An 8,177-nucleotide genomic window follows, 5' to 3' on the forward strand; every position below is an offset into this window, starting at 1 on the left:
TCCACCTTACAAACATCCACTCGCAGACACCATAAATGCCATTGCTAAAGTTACTAACTCATCTGCCTGTTGGATCTGCCCCCGCAGCTGTACCTCCCCAAAGGACCTACGTCTTTTAGGACTCCCTGCCTCCATGAAGGACATGGTGGCGCTAACAGCAAAATATTCTGGGTTCTCATTTACCACCCAGTGCGGTAAGGAAGGAAGGACTGGGGCAGGAACCAACTGGAGGCCAAACTCTCTGGAACAGACACCCTCCTCCAAATCAGAGGGAAGGGTATTTCAGCTTTTAGGTAAAGCTAGCCTCTGTTATTTACTGCTATTAGCCTTCAGGGACAAGAATTAGGATGGCTTAATGAAACACAGTACAATCACACTCTACTTTTTATTTATTTATTTATTTATTTATGCGGTTCGCGGGCCTCTCACTGTTGTGGCCTCTCCTGTCGCGGAGCACAGGCTCCAGACGCACAGGCCCAGCGGCCATGGCTCACGGGCCCAGCTGCTCCACGGCATGTGGGATCTTCCCGGACCGGGGCACGAACCTGCGTCCCCTGCATCGGCAGGCGGACTCTCAACCACTGCGCCACCAGGGAAGCCCCCTCACACTCTACTTTTTAGTAATCACAGTTGGGTGACAGACACCAACCAGACTGCCAATATCCAACATGGGGGGAACATCACTACCTGGTGGAAGAACCTAGTGACTGGAATAAAGAAAACTAAAACTCACAATAAAAGCATAATATTCAATAATAGTTAACAATACACAAGAGAAGACCAGCATAGGGATTGGACAATATTCCAGACTAATGTTTAATATAACTAATAACTGTATTCAGATATACTCCAACGTCTCCCTGTTACAGCTGCTGTATCGAAACCTGAGGTGTCGAGGGAAAAAAACTCATGGCTTCAGAAAACTCCAACTTCAAATGATGATGTGGCAGGGATTTCAACCCATCTCACCCGAAGATGAGGACTACCACCAGCCACTGGATCTACTCCCCACTCTCCATCTCCACCACTGTAAACAACCCCGAGATCCCTATCTCTGACAGACAGCAAGGAGATCTGGACCCACAGGTAGGGACAATGCCCGTGCTCACTCGAAGCAGTTACAGAAGATGGACCATCAACCCTTTGCCCCTAAAAAGATTTTAAGGGTTCAGACTCCTTGAAGTGGGAACGTTAGAGCAGGCAGATAGCTAGATGGGAACAGAGAAACGGGGACAAGGACCAAATGGCAGGAAACCATACATCGTGTAAACAACGGTGGGGGGCAGGGGGGCTCCTCCGGCAGACAAAGAAAAGCAGGAACCTCTGGACTGACAGGAAACCACACATTTTGGTGTGGTAAGTGTCCTGGAGGCAAAGAAAGGTGTGGAAAGGCAGGAATCTCTGACGTCAGAACGTAACCTTTTGCTCATTATGCTCTCATTACAATAAAACTTTACAGATAAGAAGTTCCCATCAAGCACCAAGGCCATGACACTTCCGATCAAGACTAAATAAGGACGGGGGTGGGGTGGGGGTGGTGGTGGGATGAATTGGGAGATTGGGATTGACATATATACACTAATATGTATAAAATAGATAACTAATAAGAACCTGCTGTATAAAAAAATAAACTAAAATTCAAAAAAAAAAAGACTAAATAAGGACAAAAACTCCTCCTCCCCTCAGCAAAGTGGAGCTAGCGTGAAAATCAGGGAATATGACCCCAAACCCCTCCCTCCCTCCCTCCCCCTCCCCTCCCTCCCTCCCTCTCCCCTCCCTCTCCCCTCCCTCCCCTCCCCCTCCCCCCCAATGAATATCCCGGCCCTTCATTTCTACACCCCACATAACCCGGCTTGCCAAGAAAACAGCCCAGCTACTCAGCTCTGAAAGCCTACCATCCCTTAAATAAATCCTCGCCTTGCTTTCTTGACCTGTCTCCTCTCTGAATTCTTTCTGCAATGAGAGGAGAGCCTACTCTCCCGCAACACAACACGGGCTCCAGCTGTAACAGCCCAAAATACCTGCAGACATCGCCAAATGTCCCCTGCGGGGCAAAACCACCCCCTGTTGAGAAGCTGAGAAGCAGTAAGGGAGAGGGTACCTGGAAAGCCCTCACAGAAAAGAAGCCGTGCAAATAAAATAGCAGTTGAGCCAGACCTTGTTTGTTTGATGCTTTAAATTCCAATTTCTTTCTTTCTCTTCTGTAGAGATAAGTCTGTGCCTTTATTGGCCAGCCCGGTACTTGAGGGAAATGAAGCGGGAGGAGTGCGTGGCCCCCATGCCCGGACGGGCGTGCTACAGGCTTGTAGGTGATGAGAACTCGCCTAGGTAGTGGCCAGTCATCTCAGGGTTGGTTTTCACCTGGCTGAAGGTCTTGCCGGTGTAGACGCCCTCCAGGCTGCCCACCATCTTGGGCAGGATGATCACGCCGCGCTGCACGTCTCCACCACCTCAGGCTCCTCCGTGGGAGGCACCGCCTTCTTGGCCTCGCGCAGGCGCTTCAGCAGCCACTCGACAGGAGCTTCCTCCGCAGGACGTAGTGCAGCCGCCGCCGCTGACCCGGGCTGTACGGCTGCGTCACCTACTCGCAGGCCGTGTCCAGTAGCTGGTCGAGGTCCACGCGGCCGCAGGTGAACTTGCGGAAGGTCCACTTCTTCTGCTCTACCTCCGTCACCTTGTTGGCACTTCCTAAATTCCAGTATCATCACTTAACACGACTTATAAGGAAACCTAAATTCCGGTATCATCACTTAACACTACTTATAAGGAAACCGTATTTCCCAAGCCAAAATTCAGGACATATGACCTAACAGAGGCTTAAAACAAAACACGTCTATGAACGTATTTATTCTCCAGCACTCTACAGTTTAAGTCACACTTGTATAGGTTTTTTTCCCTCCTCTCTTACCCCTTTTATCCTTTACAGGCATTTCCCTTAACGAATCTCTTGCATGTCTAATCCTGTCTTGGCTCCTGCTTCTCGGAGGAGTTGACCTGTTTCAAGAAACATATGGCCATCGAGGGTGCCGCTCAGATGGCTCTAACAGAACCTGCCGCCAAGAGCAGGAGCTGACTGACAACCTTGGCTGCCACCTGGGGTTACAGGGGCCAGTCTTTCACTGGCTGCCTCTGGGCAGTGACTGAGCTCGGCAGGGGCACCAGCACGGAACCATTCCCGCTAGAGAGGTGACCCCTCTAAGGGGAAAGTTTAGCCTGGGCATTCCCCAGAGGCCTGGCCACGATTTTCTCAGAACTGTGCTGTGGTCTGAGGTTCTTCCTACCCAGTCCTTCCCCGCTCTCTTTACACAGGGTCAGACCCGTACTGCAGAGGGCTCTCTTTGCAGACTGCTGCTCTTGAGCCTTCACAGGTGTTTCCCCCAATCGATCTCTTGCACTTCAAATCCCATTTTCCTGTCTGCTGCTCAGAGGATCTGACATGTAATGGATTCCCCTCACTAAAAAAAAAAAAAAAAAAAAAAAATTATATAGAACAATGTACTATGTAGCCAAACTGTATCCGAGGTAATCGAATAGTTATATTACTTAAAATCAGGGATGTACCAGAAAATTGGGATGTACAATCATCCTATGTTTCCTAGAAGAGTGGATTATATTTCTTTTTTTAATTAAATTTTTAATTGGAATATAGTTGATTTACAATGTTGTGTTAATTTCTGCTGTAAAGCAAAGTGAGTCAGTTATACATACACATGTATCCACTCTTTCTAAGTGAGGATTTCTGTACTAAGAACGGCCACTTCTTATTGCCTTCCCCACCCCTCTACCTGGAACTTCCTCCAATAATTCATGGGACACCTGCACACCAATGTTACCCTAATTCCTTCCCCTGCCCCCTCAACATGACTTTGGAATATCATTCTATCCAGGTAGAGGAATGGAACCCTGGATCCATTCAGGTGACAAAGATATGAATCCTCTAAGCTAAGATACTATTTCACCCCCCCAAGGAAATCCCTCTCCTCCTTCTCGTCCCTCCCTCCTCCTCTTCCTCTTCAAATGTGAGGACCTCTATCCCACCGTGAAGATATGAGACTAGGATATAAAGAAGGTTGGAACTTGAGGATCAAGGCTTGGCCTTTGTAATGACAAAGAGAAAAACAGTCCCTACCATCAGGCACTCATAGCTAGGCTGCAACATTCTGCTGTCGAACAGAGCCAGTCTCACAGATCACCAACCTCAGACAAGGCTGACAAACACCATTCTGTAGTCATGTCTGAGCACAGACAAATACGAAGCCACTGTGCAAACCACAGAAATCACCCAGCCGCAGCTAACACAAACGACAGCTGTCCCTTCACCAACCATGGCTTTAGCTCTGCTGCCTTTGTCTCACCTTTATATAAAAACTGAAATTGCTGAGCATAGAATCGATCCTGCTTCCTGATAACATCCAATCCAGAGCAAACCCCTGCTTCCTTAAAACTTCCCCCACATCACTTAACACAAGCGCAAGTTCTATTCCAAGTCCCTTGTGCTAAGAGGCCCCATGACTCCTCATCTATGCATGTACACAGCCTCCTTCCCTGCAACAAATCAGTAAATCCAACTTTGTTCCTAGTGGTCTTTGGCTACAGGGCATAGACAGGTGGTCCACAGGTGCTGGATCCAGCCAATGAAAGAAAAAGAGAAGAAATGAAAGGCAAGACAATGATGAGAAAAAAGGTCTCAGTACAAAGAGTCGAGGTGTAGATGAATCTCCTGACTAGGGTTCCAATTCTAACTCAACTTGCTCTGTGCCCTTGAACAAATCATACACAAGTGGAAATACATTGAACCTTCACAGGGCTGCAAAGTTAAGTCTGATGTCTGAGCAGTCATCAGTTTAGAAATGCACAGGACACCTGTGAGAATGGCTATCGTCAAAAAGAATACAAATAACAAATGTCAGCAAAGATGTGGAGAAAAGGGAACACTCGTGCACTGCTGGTAAATTGGTGTAGCCACTGTGGAAAACAGTATGGAGGTTTCGCAAAAAAACTAAAAATAGAACTATTTTATGACCCTGCAATTCCACTCCTGGGTATATATCAAGGAAAAATGAAAACACTAATTTGAAAAGATACATGCACCCCAGTGTTCACAGCAGTATTATTTACAATTGCCAAGATATGGAAGCAACCTAAGTGTCCATCAACAGATGAATGGATAAAGAAGATGTGGTATATAAATACAGTGGAATACTACTCAGCTATCAAAAAAGAAATTTTGCCATTTGCAGCAACATGGATGGACCTGGAAGGTATTATGCTAAATGAAATAAGTCAGAGAAAGACAAATACTAGACAAATACAAAGACAAATGATGTCACTTATATATGAAATCTAAAAAAATACAACAAATGAATATAACAAAAAAGAAGCAGGGAATTCCCTGGTGGTCCTGTCGTTAGGACTCTGTGCCCTTACTGCTGAGGGCCCAGATTCAATCCCTGGTCGGGACACTAAAATCCCACAAGCCACATGGTGCAGACAAAAAAAAAAAAAAGAACAAGCAGAATCACAGATATAGAGTACAAATCACTGGTTACCAGTGGGGTGAGGGAAGCGGGGACAGAAAATATAGGGGTAGGAGAGAAAGAGTTACCAACTATTAGGTGTAAAATAAGCTACAAGGATATATTGTACAACACGGGGAATATAGCCAATATTTTATGATAATTATAAATGGAGTATAACCTTAAAAAATTGTGAATCACTACATTGTATGCCTATAACATAATTTTGTATGTCAACTATACTTCAATAAAAAAATAAGTTAAAAAAAAGAAAGAAACGCACATGCCTTTCAGGAGCAAAAACAGACCAATAATGATCGTCGCCTTCCAGAGACTTAAAAGGCCAAAGTTAACGGCTCAACTTTTAACTTGTGGACCGAAGTAGAGGGCACCAGTTAGGAAAATTCATGCTTCTAGGAGGGACCAGACTAAAGGAACTGTGATCTCAAAGAGAAGAAATCGAAAGGTGGGCAGAAGGTTTTCTATGCATCCTACCTGAGCCAAGTCAGCTTGAGCTGCGGGGAGGCTGCCTGTGTTGAATGGTGCAGCCAGCCGGACGGCCTTTAAGCCACCTGTCCTACCACACGGCTGCCACTTTTAGCTGTGTGCTTTACCTGGGGGAGGATCTGGGCCCCAGGTGGGGAAATGCAAGCTCCAAAGGCAAAGGGGGGCCTTAAGCGAGATGGAGCAAACTTTCTTGCCCTCGGTGGTGAAAATGTTAACCAGAAACGCCCTTGGCACAGTCTCACGGATGACCTGCCTATGCCCTCGACTGGGGATCCTGCAGTTTCCTTACTCACACGCTGGTGGCCCTAAACCTGGCTTTCACGGCCTTCTGTGCCCTGATTCTGTGCCAATTCTGTGCCCTGATGAGGGCCCACGTCACCCGTACCTGGAAGCTATGGGAAAGGTTCCTTGCAGGCTGGTGAGGTAGAGCTCTTGGCCTCCTCCGTGCTGTTCCACCCTGAACGGAGTACGGTTCCTGGTTCTCAGCTGGCTCACTGGGTCTCAGGATACCAGCAGGTGGCCTGGACGGAGGCAGTCCAGACTCGCCACCAGGACGCTAACTGGGCCAACCGCCCTCCTGATCCACCCACCACCTCCCGCAACACCTCGCCTCGTCCTCGCCCTCCCCTCCCCCTACCTCGCTCAGGGCCTCCTCCTTCTCTGGACCTCGGGCTCCCTCAACTCTCCTCTGGGCCTCAAGGGTCTTTCTCACACTCTGGGCCCCTCAGGCCGAGGTATTTTTTGCCCTAATTGTCCTCACCTGGTCCGCTTTAAACATAGTTTAAAATCATGGCCTAGAAGCGGGAAGGGAGAACGGGAGGCCAGGGCAGTTGGTTTACAAATGTGCCTCAAGATGGGCCTCATCCTCTCCTGGAAGATGGGTTGAAAGGAAGTGGGGGATGAGTCTGGCCTCAGGCCCTTGCCTCACAGCTCCAGCATGAGAGCTTGTTCTTTAACTAGAAAGATCTGGAAGGATTAGGAGCTGAGGTAACCCAGGATCCTTGGGTGGGGATTTTTGTTGTTGCTGTCATTTTGGGGGCAGGCCTTGAACACCTTAGGGAGGAAGGGGTCCCCTGAGCACAAACAGTCCTTTATTTAATGGTCCTCTTGTGACAAGAGCCCTTTCACAGGAATTTGCTGGAAGAATTTGACCAACTGAGGAGACAAAGCTCATTGATTCCCTTCCTCTGTCCTCATGTCATCCGTTATTTAGCATCTTAGGGCGGCTGTTCAGAGAGGAGGACAGCGTTTGTTCCGCAGAAGCTCATCCCTAGCACAGCCATGATCTTCAAAACCCTCTTTCTAATTTTCTGGGTCCTCAAAGAACTTGGGAAAGGGGACCTGGAAAATGGCAATTCAGAAACTTGAGATGAGACCAAAGCATCATCGAAGGGCCCACCCTTCTCTATCCCAAACTCTGGGAATGGTGAGTTGGATCCAGGAAGCCCCAAGGTGCCACCCTCCCCAACTGAGCCTGTTTGGTTCCTTTTATTCCTCAGTAGCCTGAATATGTTTTTCATCTCTCCTTCAGGCAAGAAAATATTAGGTTGCTGTTCCTAAAGAAACAGTAGTCCTCTGTGCAGAGGTTTGGAATCAAGGGTAAATCTTGAGTTGACCTATGTTTTACAGGTGCAGAGTCTATTACCTTCTAGCTGCTCCAGCCCTAAGTGTTCCTGAGGGCCATGATAGAGTGCACGGTTCTCTTTTTTAGTATCCAAAAGGAAGGTTATGGGTTAAAGAATATTGCTGAGAAATCATCACAATATGTTTTAATTAGTTTACAGATTAATGTAGCTTGTTTGTTAAATACTTGCAACCTGGTCTGTTGCCTTGGGAGCAGGGCTAGAAACAAAAGGTCAGAATTGGGAAAATTGAATAAAAATTGGCAAAGAACTCATCACATTTTATGACTGCCTCTCCAGCCAAGCCCCACATTCATTCCTCTTTCAGTTTAGAAGTGTCTTAACAACTCAAGAAAGGATCTAATGGAATCGAGATAACCAGCACCTCGGTTTGGTGCCATGCTTTTTGAATGAATGAGCAAATGTTGCCATGGAAGTTTTGTAATCTCCTCCCCTCCCCCACCCCGTGTCCCAGCCCTCCCTCATAGCATTTTACCTGGCAGCTTCTCCACCAGCACTCAGCCTTAGCACA

The 8,177-nt window shown here is 47.4% G+C and overlaps 1 pseudogene; it reads right to left on the reverse strand.

Annotated features, from left to right (window-relative positions):
* Window positions 1-2,223: 2,223 nt before the first annotated feature.
* LOC132497944 (small ribosomal subunit protein uS19-like) lies at window positions 2,224-2,930 on the reverse strand (annotated as a pseudogene).
* Window positions 2,931-8,177: the final 5,247 nt, after the last annotated feature.

The sequence above is a fragment of the Mesoplodon densirostris genome, chromosome 10 (genome assembly GCF_025265405.1).
Source record: "Mesoplodon densirostris isolate mMesDen1 chromosome 10, mMesDen1 primary haplotype, whole genome shotgun sequence".
Lineage (NCBI taxonomy): Eukaryota > Metazoa > Chordata > Mammalia > Artiodactyla > Ziphiidae > Mesoplodon > Mesoplodon densirostris.